This window comes from Cyprinus carpio, chromosome B25 (assembly GCF_018340385.1).
Source record: "Cyprinus carpio isolate SPL01 chromosome B25, ASM1834038v1, whole genome shotgun sequence".
NCBI lineage: Eukaryota > Metazoa > Chordata > Actinopteri > Cypriniformes > Cyprinidae > Cyprinus > Cyprinus carpio.
The window spans coordinates 180618-201652 of NC_056621.1; the positions used below are offsets into that span (position 1 = coordinate 180618).

At 36.0% G+C, this 21035-nt stretch overlaps 1 pseudogene; it reads left to right on the forward strand.

Annotated features, from left to right (window-relative positions):
* The window catches only part of LOC122134550, a 33802-nt pseudogene continuing 12767 nt past the window's right edge, over positions 1-21035 (forward strand).

Consider the following 21035-nt stretch of genomic DNA (forward strand, 5'->3'; position numbering starts at 1 on the left):
ATGGAGCATCCCGACGCGAGGGTGCTTCCTGGTCAGCGGTGGATGCAGGACGAGGACCCCTGGTCGGACGTGAGCACCGAAGAGGCGGGCTCCAGTCGACCTCCCGCCAGGAAATCTTCGACATGCTTCATCGTGATCGGGAGAGATCGCGACAGAGAACCAGCTGCACACCGCCAGACAGCACATAGAGCGCGGTGAGCCTCTTACTGAAAGCATGCCTCATCTGACATCGTTCAATATGGCTTTTTTTTTTTTTTTTTTTATCAAATATTTTGTTAAATGAATATTTATTATTCACAGTGAATTGTGACAGATAGCCTAGCAAATGTATTCTTATACCTATTTAAATTGATTAAGTTCGTTATGGTATTACAAGTATCATATTGTCAAAAATCACGGAGATGTCTTGCATACTTACATCTTAACTTCATTCAACGCAAGTTAACCACGTATCTAGGCTGACACACTGTACTGCGTGGGCTTGTTCATGTAATTACTGACGCACTTCAGTCCCAAACTATGTTGCTAATGTTAATTTCCAAATGATTGCCAATAATATAATTTGCTTAATAGAAATAATTAAGTAACTTCCACTAATCGCCTGTCATGTGTACTTGTTTTGGAGCGTTATATGATCTGATCAGACCATTGCATACTAGCAGCAGCACACTGCGGCGACCTCGCCTGACTGCGCTGAGCACTGAGCACTGCGGCATGAATTGTGCATTTTTGTATGAAATTGATGAAGCTTGCAGTTTTGATGGTCTGTAAGGACGGGAATCTCGAGATATTGTTGTTGAAAATGTTGTTTATTTACCACTATATTTTGAGCAGGGTGTTTAAACTTACTATAGGCCGGGTGATTAATTATGGCAGTAGGAAGTGTCCCTAGTGTTGATTTTTCTTTCAAGCATAAAATAGGTCTTGGAAAATGTGCATACAATCTCAGAAAAAAAGGTACAAAGCTGTCGCTGCAGTGATAACCTAAGGTACAAAAGCTAAAAGGTACATATTTTTATTTATCTTTATCTTTTTTTTTTTTACCACTAAATAAGTAGCACTTAAAAAGTACATATTAGTACCTAAAGTGTATATATCTAGCTTTTGTATCGATTATGGGTACCCTTTTTTTCTAGCCTATTATTCAATAGAAGCTTACAGCATCTAGAAGCATCTAACATTTAAGCGTTATGTGTAATAAACAGTTAAACTTTTAAAGCACAAAGTTAAGGTGTTTTTCATATTTCAGCAAAGAAAATAGTCCTGGTTATTTTTTATTGGTTTAGTACTCTAAAATATGTTTTATTATTTATCTGCCAGCTTTGTTGTTCTCATAAAAGTTTGCTGAATGAACATTTTCTTTTCATAACTACTGGCATTTTGGTCTAATGATATGTGAAGCTTGACTTTGACTGTAAAAAAAGTCTTCTTGTTACGCTACTCACATTCAGTACATTTACAAGTCCTGACATGCTCCATCTGCAGCATTCTCTAATGTTTGAACATCTAGAAATCTGAGGATTATCCCATTCCTCCTGACAGACTCTTAATCAGAATTAGTAATTATGATTGAGAATGAATTGAAATCAATACTGTCAGGAATGTCTTGTGTTTCTATAGGCTGTGTAAATCTTATTCGTTGTTCAAGTTATCCCCTAGAAAAAGAAAAAAAGTAAAATCAGGTTCATCTCTGCGGTCATTACCTGTTTTTAAATCCCAATTGACACAGCATTTCTGATGACAAACACTGCAGTGTGTTGCAAGATTTACACTTCATCTACAAAAGCAAAAACAGAATCTGAGGAAAATAGTCCTTCATCTCTATAAAGAACAGAGGAGGAAGGACACAGCCGAGGAGCGTCAGAGGCATAGAGAGATTCATTTCATTCCCGTAATTCTCCAATTTAGACTTTGAAGTTCAGCGCAGTAGAAGCTTAACACACATCTAAAATTTTGGGATCTTATGTAACACTCAATGAATATTCTGAGCACAACACACTAAATCTCATGGTTTAAAACTATATGGCCAGATGTCTAAGACCATACTAATAACTGGGGTTGAAAAATTACAATTTAAATATAAACCTAAAAAGTTTATTTAAAAAAAAATATAAAATTAAGTAATTAATATAAAATATTTTAATTATTATTTCACAATTATGTTATCACAATTACAGATAACATTAATCAAAATATTAATATAAATAAATAGCACATTGAAATGTATTTTCATTTTTCAACTCAAATTGTTCTATTACATCATAATTACTAAGTAATGTAAAATAAACATATATTGCAATTAATAAAATTGTATGATATACATTGATATATGCTATATATGAGAGGAAATTTGTGAAATTCTGAACTCAACTTTCCACACAAATGCTATCACATTTAAATTGTAATTAATGAAATAGTATGATATGTTAACATGCTGTATATACGAAAAGAGGAAATATTTTTTTCATATTTAACTTTTCATGCATCTTCAGTAATTTTTATAATTATGATTTAATGAAAATAAGTATGATATATATGAAAAAAGAGGAAATGAGCTAAGCTCATTCTTATGTGAAATGAGGTTGTGAATGAACATTGCGTACACATGTACAGTTCAGGAACTTTGCTTCAAATTGATCATGTCACATATGTCTCTCTGTACCTGCAGGTATTCGTTCTGGTGGGGCCATCAATGTGTCAGAAGGTGACCTGGACCAACAACTACAGCTTTTCATAACCAGACATTCCGCCCAGTTCTCAGCCGAGGTCAGAGGTCAGTCCGAATGAAAAAGAAGAAAGACATCTTGATCCTGTAGTAGAGTTTGACTGCAAATGAAGTCAGAAGTTTATAGAACATATACTGTATAAAAAGATAAAGCGCAAGCTAAATGAACCATGATCCATTTATGTTCCCAGTATGCCACACATAAATAAATTTTTCAATTGGAGTCCAAGCTGTTCATATTGGCCAGCCCAAGGTCACACTGCAGTGATCTTGCTTACAGAGATCTCACAGATAACACACACGACGCTATGCAGCTAATGCAGCACTGAGAATCTCTCCACGGGGAGTCCACATGTGTGTTTGCACGGGTCCTGCTTCCACTGTACTGCCTGGCACAGTGGTAATCAAAGAGCTGTGTCAGGAGGAGGAGAGGAGCTGCAGAGCCAGTGCTTGACTGGCTGCAGTGTGTGTTGGGCGGGACGGACCTTGATCTGTGTAGTGGGTTGAGCTGAGGCAGAATCACAAAGGCTCAAATGTGCCTCAGAGTAAGACAGGCCATTGTATAAAGATAGATAAAGACTAGCATGCTATTTATTTTCTGCAGAGGAAAGTGCTTTAACTACCCATTTTAAACCCTAAGCTGCTGTCAGAGGAGGGGGTAAATGATACAGTAGCTGGAGATGAAATTCATGTAAATGGCAATGTAATTTAGCATAGATTCCTTTTGTTCTGAATATATATAGGCACGGGACTGCATGTGATCACTGATTATGTTTCAAACCAACAGTGACTGCCAATGTCATAATGCTCTCATATAACAACAGAGCGCTGCAGAGATGATGTCATTTCTGTAAGCCAAAACCCTTCAGACGATCGTTTTAGCATTTATGGTTTCATCATTCTGCAGTCAGTGAACGGGTTTTTGGTAAATGAGTGAAATAAGGTTTGTGGTAACACAGTTCACAATATTTTCACATTTATCTATGACATAAAATACATTACACTTGTCATTTTTTACTTATCCTTAAAAGAGTGGTTGTTAACAAGGGGCCAAATGGGACAACAGTGGGTGTTGGGAAGACCTTTTAGTTAAACACACCAAACAAGAAACCTCATCTACTCACTTGCTTTCACAGTTTCATTGTGTTTTTAATTGCGTTCATTAATTACTAACCCTCATGTCATTCCAAACCCGTTAGACCTTCGTTCATCTTCAGAACACCAATTAAGATATTTTTGATGAAATCCAAGAGCTTTTTGACCCTCTATAGACAGCAAGGGTTCTAACCACATCAAGGTCCAGAAAGGTACCAAGAACGTCAATAAAATAGGCCATTTGACAGCGGTTCAAGGGAGAAAGATTGTTGAATAAAGGTGTTATTTATTTTTTTTATTTATTTTTTTGCGTACAAAAAAAGTTTTCTTGTAGCTTCATAAAATTACAGATAACCCACTGATGTTGCATGGAGGATCAGAGAGCTCTCGAATTTCATCAAAAATATCTTAATTTGTGTTCCAAAGATGAACGAAGGACTTACAGGTTTGGAACGGCATGTCGAATTCGCCACAGAATCAACATCTCTGGGAAATCTTGTGAGAAGCATTCAAATTCAGCGCAGAATTCTGTTAAAGCTGATATCAGAACAAACGCCACTGATGTGGAAACCAGTAAAACATTGTTCAATAAACACAAATCACCACCATTCACCATGGATTTAACAGTAAAACTACAGGAACAACTTGTGGAAGAAATGGTCTAATGTTTTCGAGTGTTTTTAAATGCTTCACACAACTTTTCCCAGCACTTCAAAGCTTTAAGTATTACCGAATTTAAAAAGTTATTTTTAATGTGACGATATTTGTTCATCCTTTATAGGTTTCCCCCATGTATAAAGCTAAAAAAAAAAAGTTTTATGATGTTGGAAAGAAAACAATTATTTAAAAATAAAAAAATGTATTAAATTACCACTAGTAGATGGCTGCAGAGAAGTACTTATAGGCCATTTTCACTCCCTAATATATATATTTTTGTATTCATTAAACTATATTTAGACATTATGAATGAAAGTAATAAAAGTACATTTTATCAGATGTAATATATTTATTACATCTGTAAGACGTCTGCTAAAGACTCTGGGAATCATCTGCTGTGTACTCTGATAAACGTCTAAGAAGAGTTTTACATGCATTCTAATAAATGTCTATTTGACATCTGACAGGAAACATCTTAGAGACCTACTGCAGATGAACAAGCATTCTTAAAAAAATACATCTTGCATATGTAAATGCAGACATTAAATAGACATCTCTGAGATGTACATGTGTGATTATTGAGTGCTTTACTGTCAGGTGCTGGTGCCATCTTCTGTAGAACTGAATGGCACTAGTGCTGGTGTGTCCTCAAATGTTAGTCTGGAGCCCTACAGTGGTTCTCGGAAGTCAGAAAAGTCATAACATTTTTCTGTGGTATATTTTCACTGCAAAATTTGAGAAAAGCCACAGCAAATCAGTAATTTTAGGCCGCAAAAATCTGAAAAAAGTTCCGCAAAATCCTGGAGGGACTGGTTTTTATGACTCACTCACAAAGACAGTCCCTTATCACCACCTATTGGTGTCACAATGTAACCTGCAGAGAGTTGCCAAGGTTTTGCTACAGTATGTATTTTCTAAAGTGTTTTGAGTTTTTTGTGTGTTAATATTATTGCAAGCCTGGCAGAAAAAAACCCAAGCAAGTTCAAAAGCTTAGAAAAAGTAGCACATCTTTCCTCATAAGCTACATTACTTGAAACGTCATACCCTGCCTTTGTTTTAGTTCACCCAAAAATGAAATTCTGTCAATAATAACTCACCCTCGTGCCGTTCCAAACGTAAGACCTTCGTTCATCTTAAGAACATAAATGAAATAATTTTTGATGTAATCCGAGAGCTGTCTGACCCTCCATAAACAGCAACGCAACAGACAAATGTATTGAAAAAGTATTCTCGTAGCTTCATAAAATTGAACCACTGATGTCACATGGACTATTTTAATGATGTCCTTACTACCTTTCTGGGCCTTGAACGTGGTAATTGCATTGCTGTCTATGCAGGGTCAGAAAGCTCTCGGATTTCATCAAAAATATCTTAATTTATGTTCAGAAGATGAATGAACGTCTTACTGGTTTGGAACGCCAAGAGGGTGAGTAATTAATGACAAAATTTTCATTTTTAGGTGAACTATCCCTTTAACACAATATGGGCCTAGTAATACTAGGATTAGAATAAAAGAGCACTAATAGACTGCAACGACAGTAAATGGATGGAATAAAGCTTGGGAGGTGGAGTGATGCCCTCTGACCCTGCTGAAGGGGCGTGATGTGTACTTAGATCAGATTGTGATGACTGGTCTGTGGGGTGATACAAGGTTAACAACTACTAAAGGTTGATGTCTCAGATTGTGGTTTTTCTGTGGCTCAAGGCCTGTCAGACATGAGGCTCCCGGGCTGATGGTGCAAATGGGGACCGCAAGTATCGATTCGGCCGCAGATGTATCATATATTCAGCATCTATCTATCTATCCATCTTTCTATCATCTATCTATCTATCTGTCTATCTGTCCATCTATTAAAGAATTCAGTAATATTTCAAGCATTTTGTAACTGTAGACACTCCTTGCATCCAGATCTAATTTCTCATCTGTTTTGGTAAGTATCAGTTACCTGATTATATCCTCACAGCTCTTGGGTGTGAAGTGAACTGAGAGTTACTCAGCAGTCTGAAGCCCTCTAAGAACCGAGAGCTGCTCCTTTGTGCTTTTCCTGGTAATGAACTGCAGGTGGCTAAAAGATACAGATGTGTCATTCCTATTATGCAGCACATTTTCATGTCCCCATCATATATGTCGGAATATATTAGATAAAATATTAAACTCACTAATTTTAAAGATGGAAATTATATGTATCATTATATTAACTACAATTTTAAAAGCCTGGGGTCAATAATATTTTTAGAAATTAATACTTGTTTACATTAGATGTAAGTAACAGTAAATTATTTATTGCAATTTTGTTTTCAAATAAATGTTGTTCTTTTGAACTTTCTATTCATCTTGCAAAGTATCCTGAAAAAAACATGACATTTTCCACAAAAATATTAAGCAGTGCAACTGTTTTCAATGTTTATAATAACAGTTGTATTGTCTTTAGCATCAAATCGGCACATTAGAATGATTTCTAAAGGATTATGTGACATTAAAGATTGGAGTAATAATGCTGAAAATGCTCAAATTTGATGATGATGATGCCAAGCTGAATTTTATAATTCAGCTTGGATCACAGGAATAAATTACATTTTAAAATATATTAATATAGAAAACAGTTATTTGAAATTGTAAAAATATTTCACAATTTTACTCTTTCTACTGTACTATGATCTTTGGTGAGCATGAAAAAAAGTCAATCCCTTCCACTGTGCTAATTTCATATATGTATTTTAGTGTACTTGTATACAGAGAGCGAGACATAGAGAAATAGAAAGTTAGCCCATTGGGAGAGATTGTCTTGTCATTGGTGTTAAGATTTTCAGTTTGACCAGAGCATATTCATATTTTTAAAAGTGCTGCGTAACAGGACCGATCCCTCCAGTGTCTGCCAGAAACAAAGAAATGAGGCATTAACAATCTCCCAGATGATCTAAAAAAAATAAAATACAAAATAAAATACAGCAGTAATGACCTCGATCAGTCAAGTTTAGCTGCGGCTGGTGGGGAGGTTCAGGCCAAGGAAACGGCATGATCAGTGTTTTGATTTTTACTGAGTCACTCAACCTCCTCTCTCTTCTACTAGAAGTTTCCATGGTGACCTGCATCTTGGCATGAGTCAAGGTGAGCGTCGATGTGAGTGCGTTTTGTGAGGAGAGAAGTACTATGTGCACATTACAGCAACTGTTAACTGTTGATTACCCAATTAATATGACACTATATGGACTTATGATATCTTAATGTATTTTAAGGAATGCCTTGAGAAGGAATAGCGGCCTGCAGTAAAATGAATTCTTTGTACTTTGGTAATATCAGGGGTACTGGCATAATTGGCTTTTTATTAAAACTGTGACCACCACTGCATTAGCTGCTGACAGGCTTCAATCCTCTCAAATATCCTATTAGAGAGACCGAATGAGACGTTTCGACCCACCGTTATGCTCTATGAGTCAGCGGTTGGGAAGACTGATTGTCTGCAGGCGGGGAAGTAATGGTAATGGTCTGGAGAAGAATTTTTCTGATATTTCCAGTCCCGTCTAAGTCACGTGTTCCCCACAAGTCTATAATACCTAGAGGAAAACTCTTTCCTTTTTCTCTCAGGATACACACAAAGGAAATCGGTACTCTAGTGCTGAAGCCTCAAGCAGGACCTATTTATAATGCAAGCACTGAGCCATAGTTATGAATTTCACTGATGCTGAGGGGGAAGCGAACGATCACATGATTTTCAGATGGACTGATAATTAAGGCCCAAAGCCAAAACTTCATACCTCTGAAAATTCTAAAAGCTCTTTTGATGTAGGCTTATGTGTGTGTATATTTCTGTTCAAAAGTTTAGGGTCAGTAAGATTTCAATTTAGAAATTAATACTTTTTAGAGAAATTAATGTGTTTATTCAGCAAGAATGCATTGAATTGATCAAATGTGACTGTAAAGATAACATAATGTTACAGAAGATGCCTCAACATGCCTTTGCCCTAAAATTGCGGAATTTTAGATGATGAAATAAAGCAGAATACTAGCATACTGTATAAAAAAAGTGCTCAGGAAAGGGCTGCTGCTCTTGACACCAGCAAAAGATTAAGTTCATACACATACATCGTGGCCTTTAGGGAATGAGGTGGAATTCAAGAGGTAAATATATCCACTAAATATTATTCTTCTCTGAAAATCAATTTTATCCAGTTCTGGGCTGTACAATATATATTTTAAGCGCTAGAACAAACACAATCCCCTCAGTTGTTTGAGCAATCTTCAGCAGGCTTTTGTTTTCGACTGATACAAAAGGCCAGTGAGACATTCGTGGCTACGCACAGACACTGAAATGAGGAACAAAACAAACACTCAAGCTGATTTAACAGATTATCGAACCATTATTAATAATTGAGCAACAATAATGTATTGAGTAGCAAATAAGCATATTAGAATGATTTCTGAAGGATCATGTGACACTGAAGACTGAGTAGCAAATAAGCATATTAGAATGATTTCTGAAGGATCATGTGACACTGAAGACTGAAAATTAAGCTTTTCCATTACCAGAGTAAATTATATCATGACAGTTTTTTATATGGTATCCAGTTGTTTTAAATTTTAATAATACTTCAATATATAACTGTTTTACTGTATTTTGATCAAATAAATGCAGCCTTTGTGAGCATAAAATACCTCCAAAAACATTTGTAAAGAATCGGATGAAATTTTTTTAACGGTAGTATATATAATGTATTTAAATTACTGGCCATATTTTTTTGGTTCAAAGAGACATATTGTAGTGTTTTAGAGAGCCATTCATTCATGCAATTTGTGCTGACATCCTGAACAGCAGAGGGAGGTCAGTCATGCATAATTGAGGCTGCTCAATAATTTATGATTTGGATATTGATAACACTGCAGATTCTGTTCGAGTCAAAGCACTAAACCGGAGCATAAAAAAATACCTGGCACTGATTTTAGCATGTTGTTTTTAATGAATCATTAGATGGATAAATACATAAAGACATCAAGTTCACCAGTAAAATCAAACAACAATTAATCAAAAAACAAATAAAATGAATGAATTAACTACGCAGAGGGAAAGTGAGAGAGAAAATCATTTGTTTGCTCTATTGATTTCACAATCACAACCCATATAAATGAGAAATAAAATAAGACATTTCATCTTCATAAATTGAGCCTTTGCTGATTATCTGTGCTGATCTGACTGCAAATTATGTCTGGAAAGCATATCAAAATAGATCAGGATTGTTGCATAGAGGGTGAAAATTGAAAATATGGCCTGTCTGGCAGAATGGGCACAGCAGAAAAAACACTGCACCAAAATTCAGTTCTCTTATCATGCCATAAAGCCATGCAGTGCCTGCAGCAACCTTATTCAGGTCAAGCACTCATTCAGTAAGGCTGTAATAAACTATAAAAAACATGAAATGATAATGTGACATTTCTGGGTGAAACAGAGGCAAAATGCATGGCAGAACTTGATTCAGTCCATCGAGAACTGACTAGATTGTGAAAGTGGTCTTATATAACAGGTGGTTGAAATGGAAGGGCTGAAAATAAAAGGGCTTGGTGAAAGAGGGTAGGCTTCATTTTTATATTTTGATGCTCAGATGCTCGGATGGACACTTACCATCCCATAAGGTCAGAAAATAAATTCAAATCTAGTATGCGATTTCAGTTTTTCAAAAGTTAAAATTATTATTTTAAAAGTCACGTTTTTTTTAGAACGCTGTGTCATGAGACCCTGAAAAAATGGCAACACAAAGGTCAAATAGGAGCAACAATAATGTACGAATACCTCAAGTGTGTGACGGAAATGTTACGCCCCTTAACATTTTTGGAAACATACAGCGTCTCCATGGCGGCGGTGGAAACAATGCTACAGTGAGAATAAAAGTTATCCCGCCTTTGTTTGTGTATACATTTGGGCAGTGTTATGCAAATCATCCAACACAGTGAAGTTAGATTTATGGGGGCGTGTTTGAATGTGGTGTGTTTTAGGAAGGCGTGGGCGAGTCTTAACTTTTATAGAGAATATCTTTTTTGAGTTTGAGACTTTGGTTTGAGACTTTAGTCTTTGCAACTTTATGGATCTTATATATGCACAAACAGCTTGTAACACTCCAAAGATAAAGAAAAACTTGAAAACGCATTGTATGAAATCTTTAAACTTTAGTGCTGCAATTTTAGTATGCAGTGTCATCATGCACTAGAAGACGCTAGCGCAGCAGTCAAATATGTCCTTCTTGCGTATTTACATAGAAAACAATGGGAACCTTTCTGTGTGAGCAACCCCTTATTTTACATTGAGCGGGCTGTCTCTTAATGGATGCCAGCATATTTACATCACATGACTGTGATGTAATGCGCAACTGATAAAATTAACATTATATAGTGCTTTCAGGCTTTATATAGAGCTTGAGGGAGGTCGGTGCAATGCAGCTGCAACACAAACTACCAATAAAACAGAACAAAAAATAAGTGAGACTGAATCCATGAATGTCAGTTATATTTATGAATAGATACAAAACACAAGACACAGCTAAACTTAGCAATAAAGCATATAGTATAATAGAAAAATCACTGCTGTAGGAATGAATAGGTACCAGCTGCATTAAATATATACTAAAACCAACACCTGCATCAGTGCATTACTCTCTTTATATATAATGGGCCTATAGGGGTAAATTGCATATAACATGCCATAGGCCTATGTAATGTAATATAATATTAGACATGAAAGGGTTACTTGTGGTGCATTGAAAGTATCACTAACTCCCCCTCCTCCCAGCCTAACCCCTTTTCTTAAGACAGTAGCTGCATCTGTAGTTTAATCGGCGAGTGGCTGCAGCCAGAGCTGCTGCAACCATCCCGCTCTGCTCGAGAACCCAAATCTGCCAACCCACACACACTCTCCGGCCCCTCCCACACACACATACAGCAGCGACTGCGCTCCCGAACACCCATCAGTCGCGAGACACACGACGCCTCTGTTAAAGTGGCCCGCTTCAGCACACGGTATGTATCACTTTCTGTCTTGCAGACTACAGAGACAGCGTTCTAGCGTGCGACGCGGTCTCTGGCGCGACTTTTACGCAGTGTCGCAGTGGTCCGGACAAAGAGTCAGTGACACTTTGCTTTATGAGAGTCTGACGACGCGAAGGGTGCGTATCCTTATTTGACCGCATATTTGTCTTCTTCTTGACGTTATTAATGACTTTGATCGCGTACCCGTGGCTTATGAGGCGCGAGACATACGCATTATGATGCGTTTCGGTCGCGATACATGACGACGAAAGAATTAGGTAATTAAACGTCCAGACAGTCGTTTAAATCTACCTTTAATTGCGACGTATGTCTGGGGGACAGAGTGTACGATCAACACCTTACTGTGCTTTATCCAAACTAACTGGATTAATTTAGGTGATGGACGGAGGTTGGCGGAGAGCTCGCGCGGACAGGCTAACTTTATATGTTGTGCTGAATTATTATTTTTTTTTTTATTTATTATTTAACAGGCTGTGAAATTATTTGTGCGTTTTACTGTAGCTATTTGAAGTAGTCTTGTTATTTTATTATTTCGTGCTTGTGCTAAAAAACCACAAGAAGTCATATTTGCTGCATGACGCACTTCTACACTGAGCTATTTTAGGGAGGCTGTGTTAAGATGCCAAACATGTACGTCTTTGGAGAAATATATTATGCTCAGAAGTTGTGAAGTATGATCTGAAGTGTTCACGTTAGAGTTGGTGAAATTACTCGAACGATTTTGGTTCATTAACGATACTTTTAGTGCCTTTGTAGAAGAAAAATTTGGACAAAAGAGATTTAATTAGGCTATTATTGCTGCAGATCGTTTTAGATTTCCCCAAAATATTCTTGTGAAAGATATTTTTATTGGAACTTAGGTTTCACAGATATTTTAGATGAACTAAACGCAATAACATATATATTAAAAAAGAAAAATGTGGTAACATTTCAGTTCATTCCAAAAAATACCAGATTCCAATAAAACGTAGCCTATCTTTAGTCTCAAATGATTCATTCGTTTGAGAATCAGTCTGCACTGGTCGCACTGTTGTTGTTGTTGTTTTTTATTTATTATTATTTACTAAAAAGAACTGACTCGAGTCATTCCTTCTGGTATCTGACTACACTGTTCACACATGCGTTTGGCAATCAGACTGCACTGGTCCTGCTGTATGTTTTTGATTGACTAAAAAGAGCTGACTCAAAAGACTCATTCGTTCTACAATAAAATTACAACCAAAATAATGCTAACTATTGGCTTTGTCTCAAAATCTAGTAAGACGCCTTCCTCGACAGCATTCCACGAAACTTATAATGCTGCCTGAGAAAGCAGTTCAGGTCAAATTTTTTAAATCAGTTTCGACAGTCATCTCTACCATTTTTTTATTATTTTTTTAAACAGTAATTCTACTAAGTTCAGGCTATTATTTACAGTAATTCAACAATATACAATTGTACAAAACCTTGATATATTTATAAACATTTAGCAAACAATTAAGATGCCCCAAAATACTGTCTAGCTTGTCAGTAAGTTTTGACAGCCACTGATTTGTTTACTGCTCCGTGACTCAGCATTGCTGTCTGTGACTCCTTTTCTCTTTCCCCCTTCTCTCTCTTTCTGTTTGCAATATGTTTGTGCATCTGGCCGCTTAAGGACCATTCACGAAAAATAATGACTAAATGGATGACTCGCTCCATGTTTGAATATCATTGTGGAGGCCAATTAAACCCACAAAATGACCCTTTTGCTTTATTCAGCACAGCTGACGTTTGAGTCGTAATGTTCAATGGTTTTACTCTTAATTTATACATTGAGTACAAAAAACATCAATGAAACAAATAATACCTGCTTAAACTAAATCATCTCTAAGTACTCTTATTGATATCATAAAGAGGTGATGGTGTTGTTAACTTTTAAGGAAATATTTGGGACTATTTTTAGTATTTTGTTTGTCATCCCAGTGCTGAAATGATTCAGTCACTCCTTAGTTCTCTTTTCTGATGCATCTATCGGGGTGGAATTTTTACATAGAGAAACACCCACTGACAGCATTAGCTGCTGATTCATTGTCCCATTGTTACTGGTAGTAGCCTAAAGGTGCAGAATGTTTAGTGGACCTGCTTCACTTTGAGTGTCTTTATTATAATATGAGATAATGACATAATCTTATTTAATTGCCCCAGTTTTGTGGCAGTGTGCTCTGTTGTAGGGTTTAGAGAGATTGTTTATTAAGCTTTAATGATACCATTGGTGTGAGGCTCAATGTTAGGACACTGAAGGGTACGTCCATCTGCCACAGAGTAAAAATGGGCCATTGAAGACATTAAAGACAAGGGCGATTGGGCTTTACCAAAGTGACTCATGCTTTCTTCCATTTGACATTGGAAAATGCTGAGAAAGGAACAGCCATTTTAGTCCTGCAGTTTCCATGGACAACATAAATGAATGGTCCAACATAGAAAATATTAGCAACTCAACTTTGGACTTATTGGATAAGGATGTAACGATTCACTCAACCCACTCACCAATTCGATTTCACGATTCGATTTACGTTGTTTATTTTTTTAACAAAATGATATTTAAGACAAATTATGAATTAAATGTGTCCTTTTATTATTGCTTGGACAAAATGCTGTACATTTCTTTGTAAAACTGAAATATAACTATAATCATATATTAATATAGCACTTGCCACTTTATCGCTCTTTTGTTAGTTTTTGATTGCTTCTATTGTCCCTCATTTGTAAGTCGCTTTGGATAAAAGCGTCTGCTAAATGACAAAATTTAAATAGAATGTAAATGTAAATAACAAAACTAAATTGAAATTTTAAAACAAGCCCCAAATCAAATAAATAATTAACACAAATAAAATAAATCTCTTCATATAAACAAAATAAGGCTTTGTCTGTGCTCTTACCATTTAAATTTAGAGGCACCCACTGCATTTTAATCATGATCCAAACAAACATGCTGCATACATGCAACATGGGCAGCTTTTAATCTAAATTAGATCGTATAATTTCGAAATTCTGAAGCAAAAACAGAATGGTTTGACTTTAGTTTTATGAATCCATACATAAAAATATCTGCAGGAAACAGCGGATGAGCTGAATGAGACGCAGATTCACTTTCTGCCAGCAGGTGGCACTTAAAGCATTTCCTTGGTTTCTGCTGTTAACGAAGCAGCGCTGCACTTATGAACTTTAATATGCATTATACAGAGGCAAGACAAAAAGAAAAAGTACTGTATAAACTTTTCTAAAGATGGTAAGTTTCCCTCAAACATACATTCATATAAACTCCTACACCTAAATGATTCGCAATTTGTTTAGCTTCTCAACCGATTTGAATCGTCACATATTTGAATCGGTTAATTGTTACATCCCTATTATTGGATAATCCTTCCAGATTTAGGAACGGTCATTTGAGACAAACAACCTCTCATTGGTGGATTACTCAATGTAAAGGGACACAACTTAAGTGGCAGGTGCCCGTCTGTGGAAATACAAATGAATCTCTTAGAGAGGCATGCAGGTTTTTCTGTCTGTGTCCTCAAACATTTGACCAAAATGATTGCTTTGCTGTGGTCAAAACAAACCGTTAAATTGTAATTTACTTGTTTACTCTGAGTCAGCTCATTAACCGATTTAAATGTATACCGGTAGAACTCTATATAACGGCTCATGGCAGCTGCTGATTAAGTTTGTATTAAAGCAGCTTTCAATATAGGGAGAATTTGAGCGGTGTTAAACATGTTGAAATGAGATTTGATGTCACAAGCTCTTGGTGTGAACAGCTCACAGTCATAGCGAGGTGATATGATGCTATACTCTCACATTTGCTCCAAGCTCACACTTTGGTGACATATTTCAGTCTTTTATTCAGTTTTTTGAAGGCCGTTTGGTGGGTATGTGGCTGAGTGCACAAACGGCCTTCATCCCTGGGAGCTTGCAAATTCAGTTTGGGAGGATCACCCTCTCTTTCCTTTGTAGTGCTGCAGTGAGAATTCCTCCACTGCTGTTGAATCACTTTGGTCTAAATTGGTCTGTGTAAATTGTTGCTTGTTCTGGTTTAAGATCTTTTACCTCACTGTATGTTAATCATACAGATTGCCTTAGGGGATGTTCTGCATTAAATGTTGTTTGTTTGGTACTGTTTTTTTGTGTGAAATGTTACTGCAGCAGGAACGGGATATTGGGAATGTGGAATGTTAGCGTAATCTGTGAGTTAAATGTAAGTTTGAGCTCAGTAATACATCTTCAATTTATCAATAATGCATTTGGATGAGATACTGCCACTCAATATGGTTACAAAAAATTATGCATAAAATAAAATAAACACAGGTATTAGGACTTATTTTGGATTTATGCTTCTGACCAAATAAATGATCAAGAAATTACTGGTTTGGGTCAAAATTATTATTATTATTATTATTATTATTGGTTGATTGCACCAATCTACCTAGTAAAAAGACAAAAATTGCAACAGAAAGTCATTATTTAAAACTGATTGGTTGCATGTTTTTCTAAACAGTTGTCTATGGATTTTATTTCTGCGGTTTTATGTAGTCAGTAGCAATAACTGTTTTAAGTCCCAAGATGGCGACAATTAGCTAGTTTGCATTAATATTAAAATAGAGACCATGAGTGGTACGGGAGACATGTTGCCGCAATTGACAATGTCTGTAGCAACCATTATATTAAGTACTTTATCATTTGTTCAACTGATTTGCAGTCACTAGTACACAATATTAAGTTATCAAAAGAAAAAAAAAACATCCACTCTTTTTAACAGGATCTCTTCAAAAGGCTGAATAATATTTAGAATTAAAAAATTTATGATAGGCTTAATATGGCATACAGCTATCTGGCTGTGCTCATGTTACTTCTAAAGGCCTTGAGTATTTTTATTTGTTGATAGTCATTTGAATATCTTATTCTAATATTAAATGAATTATGCATGAAACAGGTCACACTGTGCATTTTTTTACATTAAAAATTACCTACTATTTACTTTGATATGTAAGATGAAAACATGAATACTTCTAGATCTGTTTACATACTATCATATGGTATGATTAGATCAAAACAACCCATAAGCTGTCTGTAAATCATCTGGTTAAGGGACTGTGGAAACACTGACATTTCAGCGCAGATACTCTTTTCTACATGCTTTCATAAGCACTCATCTGTATTGCTGTTAAAACCTGTTATTAACACGTTTCCATCACTTGGTATGTACTCATGACATTTTCTTTTATTTGAACTGCCTGCCCACTATTGTGCTGGGTATACATTATATCTTTGCACAATTATCAGGATTAAAAGATGCAGTGAGTTTCTTTGTTGTTGTTTTGTGCCTCTCTATTAAAATGCCAAATTTTTGTGGCCATATTGCATCTTTGCGGTAGCAGGACATTGTTGTGAAATGCCGCAGTGTTGTGGAGTCTCGTCAGTGTTGGAGAAACATCCAGCCCTTATTCAGGACCACAAAGATGTGGCTTCAAATGCTAATGAACTGGCTGTGTGGTGGCATGATCTCATAGTTGGCTCAGGTTTAGGTTGGAGTTTTCTGGACCCCAAGGAAGCAGTGGTACAGCACCAACAATCTTCTCATACCCTTTTTCTTGCTTTAAAACTTGCTTACCCTATAGCCCAAATCTTGCCTAATGTGCTCTTTCCACATTTCAGACACTGAAATCTTTTTATATTGTATACATAAATATCTAATGCAAATCGAGCAAAAATTTTAAATAATGAAGATAAAAACTTTTGCTGTTTATGAAATCTGAAACGGTCCATGCAAATGAGGCATAAAAGCGCAACATGCACTCCTGCTGGGTCACTGTGCAGCTGCCACACCCTTTACCCAGGTGGCTGACTGTCTGAGATTCAGTGACACGTCCATGATAAAAGAGGCTTTCATATGCTTAACAGCAGAATCATTCAGCATTGCCAAATCACAGAACTAGGATTACCAGAAGAAACTAGGGCATTCGCCTCTTGTCTAGATGCAACAGGGAGCGTCAAAGTCTGAAGAAATATTGGGCTGCTTGTGTTCGTCTTGTTTTAGGGCTGTATAGAGCACTTAAATCACATACCATGGCAGAAATTGATGGTGCCTAGCAGTGTAATTTATAATAATTTCTGAGCATTACTTAATGGATTTTTCAAGTTTCCCATCAGCCAGAGGACTGGACTAAATCTGGATTGATGATACATTTATGGGATTACAATAAGTCCCTCAAAAGTAACATTAATTCCCTCCGTTCTGAAAAGCTAGTTAGCTACAGTAGTTAGGTAACAACAAACACCCATGGTGCTTTATGGTTAATTAAAGTTCATTTTGCAGTTTTAATAAAAAGAAAGGCCACTGCACAACCTCTGTGTCAGCTGTACATGAAATGGGAATTAAATGGCTTGTTCCACAGGGACAAACAGATTTAGTGTTGCTAATACAGTGTGCCACAGCAAGACGTGCCGTTCACAAGGTTATCTGCTCCCAAAAGCGCACAAGATGGTGGCATGAGTGACTGTTTTAGATGCTTGGATGAGGCGATTCTGTTCCCAAACTTCCACGGGCCTCAATCTCTTGGGTGACCATATCTAGAGCAAAATATCTGGAGCAGCGCGAATGCTTGGTCTGTCTTCTACCATAGCACTGTTTGAGCTTATTTTAACAGAGTGCTCTCATTTTTAGAGTTCATGAGCAGATATTTATATCAAGCGGGTCAGGTGAGGTAGGACTGGATCTCTACACTGAGACCTTCTTAAAAATGACAGTGTTTTATGAAGCTAATGCGATTAAGATGTTTGTGCTATGAAATTTTAGTCATTAATCAGTAATCAGCAGTTATGAAGTTGCCTGTTCTATAATGGATTCACTGGATTCCTTGGACTACTGTTACAAAGCTACATTCTTTCTCATTCTTTAGTGACTGTGGAAAATTGCCAAAGGGAGTAGTGGAAACTGGAAGCTGGCTGAACACACCGCTCTGCAAAACCATCTGTTTATTTAAAACGGCAAAGAAGTTTTTTTTTTTTTTATGGTTTTCAAGTCCATTTGCGATCATCAATAAGCTAATGTACTTCCAAATGTTGACAAATTTAGCAAATCATGGTTTATGGTTCTGATGTAACTAAAGCCTAATTGACTATTTTTTGGTACATCCTGTCAAACATTCCTGTTTGAATACAAAATATGAAAAAAAATGAACTAAATAATCCAATAAAAGCAAAAAATGCACTGAATAAATCTATTTTTGCTAAAGGGTCTTCTGTAATTATTAAAAAAAAATAATAATAATAAATTTAAATAAATTAGTTAACTTTTTTTAATTAATTTGTTATTTGAAATGATTAATTATATTTTATCAGTTTTTTTCCCAGCTAATTCTGACAGAGTTTTTAAAATGTGTAATTTTTATTACCTACATTTGTTATCCTTTTCATCAGACAACAACAAAGAGCACACAATGCATTCATTACAAGGCCAATAGACCCATGTAGCTCTGGGCATTGTGCCTAAGGCAGAGCAACTGCAGTGCCTGAGACTTTTAATACCTCCCTCGTTTCTTTGTACTTTGTTACTTTGCAAAAAGCAGCAGGGTCGGAGCTACTAGTTTCCGTGGCAGCACGTATTATTTGCATTCAGTGTGTCCTGGTGTAATCTGTCTCACCAGTCTTCACATATGTTGTACTTTCACTTCTGTACTTCTTTCTCATACCATCTGGCTGATGGAAGCAAGGCTGGGCTTAGGCCAGCTTGGTCCAAACCCTAGTCGTGCTGCGTTCAGCAGCTCTTTGATTATCCCACTAATTCCTCAATACACCCTGCTCCTATAACACTCTATTAATACATTAATCAATCATACGACTGTTATGTTTGACTTTCAAATGAACAAATCAATACTTATGTTAACAACTAACAAACTGTAAAATATTAAGCTCATATGGTTAAGTACAGTACATAGGGTAACCACTGGTAAAGTGTTAAATTAACACTTTTGAAAGAGTTAACATTATTAACACTCTGACAGTGTTAAATAATAAACTCTTAAAGTTTAAAATATTAACACCAGAATGGATGATGAGAACACCAAAGTTGGTGTTCAAAGTTAACATTCATGGATTAACTGGTCAACACTGCACCAGTGTTTAGGTGAAAATATAAAAAATAAACCCACAAAACAATACACTTTTACATTTATTTATTTATTTTATTGAAACATTGTTAATCTTTTTCCCTGCACCAAAATGTCTTCACATTAAATTTTTTCAATACATGTAAAGAACATGTTCTTGCAACAATTAAACATCATAATGTCAAAGCAAATCAGTGCAAAGACAAACATATTCTTATTTTTGGTCCATATGTACTCTTAATGTCATAAGGTTTATAATGCTGACATTTATCAGGTTAAACAACAGCATTCCATTCATTACCATAAACGCTGAATGCATGTTGTCATTCTTTTTTTCAGCACGACGAGATGCGTTTACTTTTCTCTGCATTTTTCAGCCAAGCAAGATATCCACTCTTATTTGCAGCATCACAAAACTGCCCCTGTAAAATTGAAAAAATAAATAAATAAAAATACACACACACACACAAAAAAACGGGTTATTTCACATTCATGTATTTCATATGAAATGTAGAAGATTTTGATGTAAGCCAAGAGGAGACTGGTTTTTCCTTTGCAGCATATTCTTACTGGAGCTAATGCTACGCCACAGTCCTACGTCATCCGCCTGGAACGACTTGCACACACAACAGTTAGCGCAAGCTAGAAGAAAGTGTTTATAATGTTTTAAATATGGATATTTTTCTTACAAATACGCATTGATTCTATACAGGAGGCCTTTATTCCTTCCCTGTAGCCATGTGAGGCACTGTTTATTATGAATGGATGCATTTTATGGCACTTTTGGACTGTTGAACAGAAACACCCAACCACTGCCATTATAAAGCTTGGAAGTGCCAGGATAATTTTTAATAAAGCTCAGATTGGATTCGTCTGAAAGAAAAAAGTCATATACACCAAGGATTCCATGGAGTTGAGTAAATCATGGGCTAATTAAAATTTTTGGGTGAACTAACCCTTTAATTAAAATTTTTGGGTGAACTATCCCTTTAATTAAAATTTTTGGGTGAACTATCCCTGTAAGGAAAAGCATTTAACTCACTATAAATGTATTTTGTAAAAAGAAAGTCAGTCTTACTAGAAAATTAGACACAGTCACAATTCCAAGTGCATATAGTTCTCTCTGCGTTGAGGTTGGACGACTCCTATCAAAATGAAGGCACATAAATGGGACAGCACATAAATAAATGACAGTCCAAACATATCAGAAACTTAGTTGATTTTTTTTTAAGAAAGAGATCAGACTCTTTTATTATTATTGTTTAAAAAAAATAAATATGACAATCAATAAATTTAAAATATGCAGTTGCAATATAGCTGCGTTTCCATCCACCTATTTTTATGCAAATTTTGGAATATGGCTTAAAAACGCTGGATGGAAACGCCAAGATGCGCATAA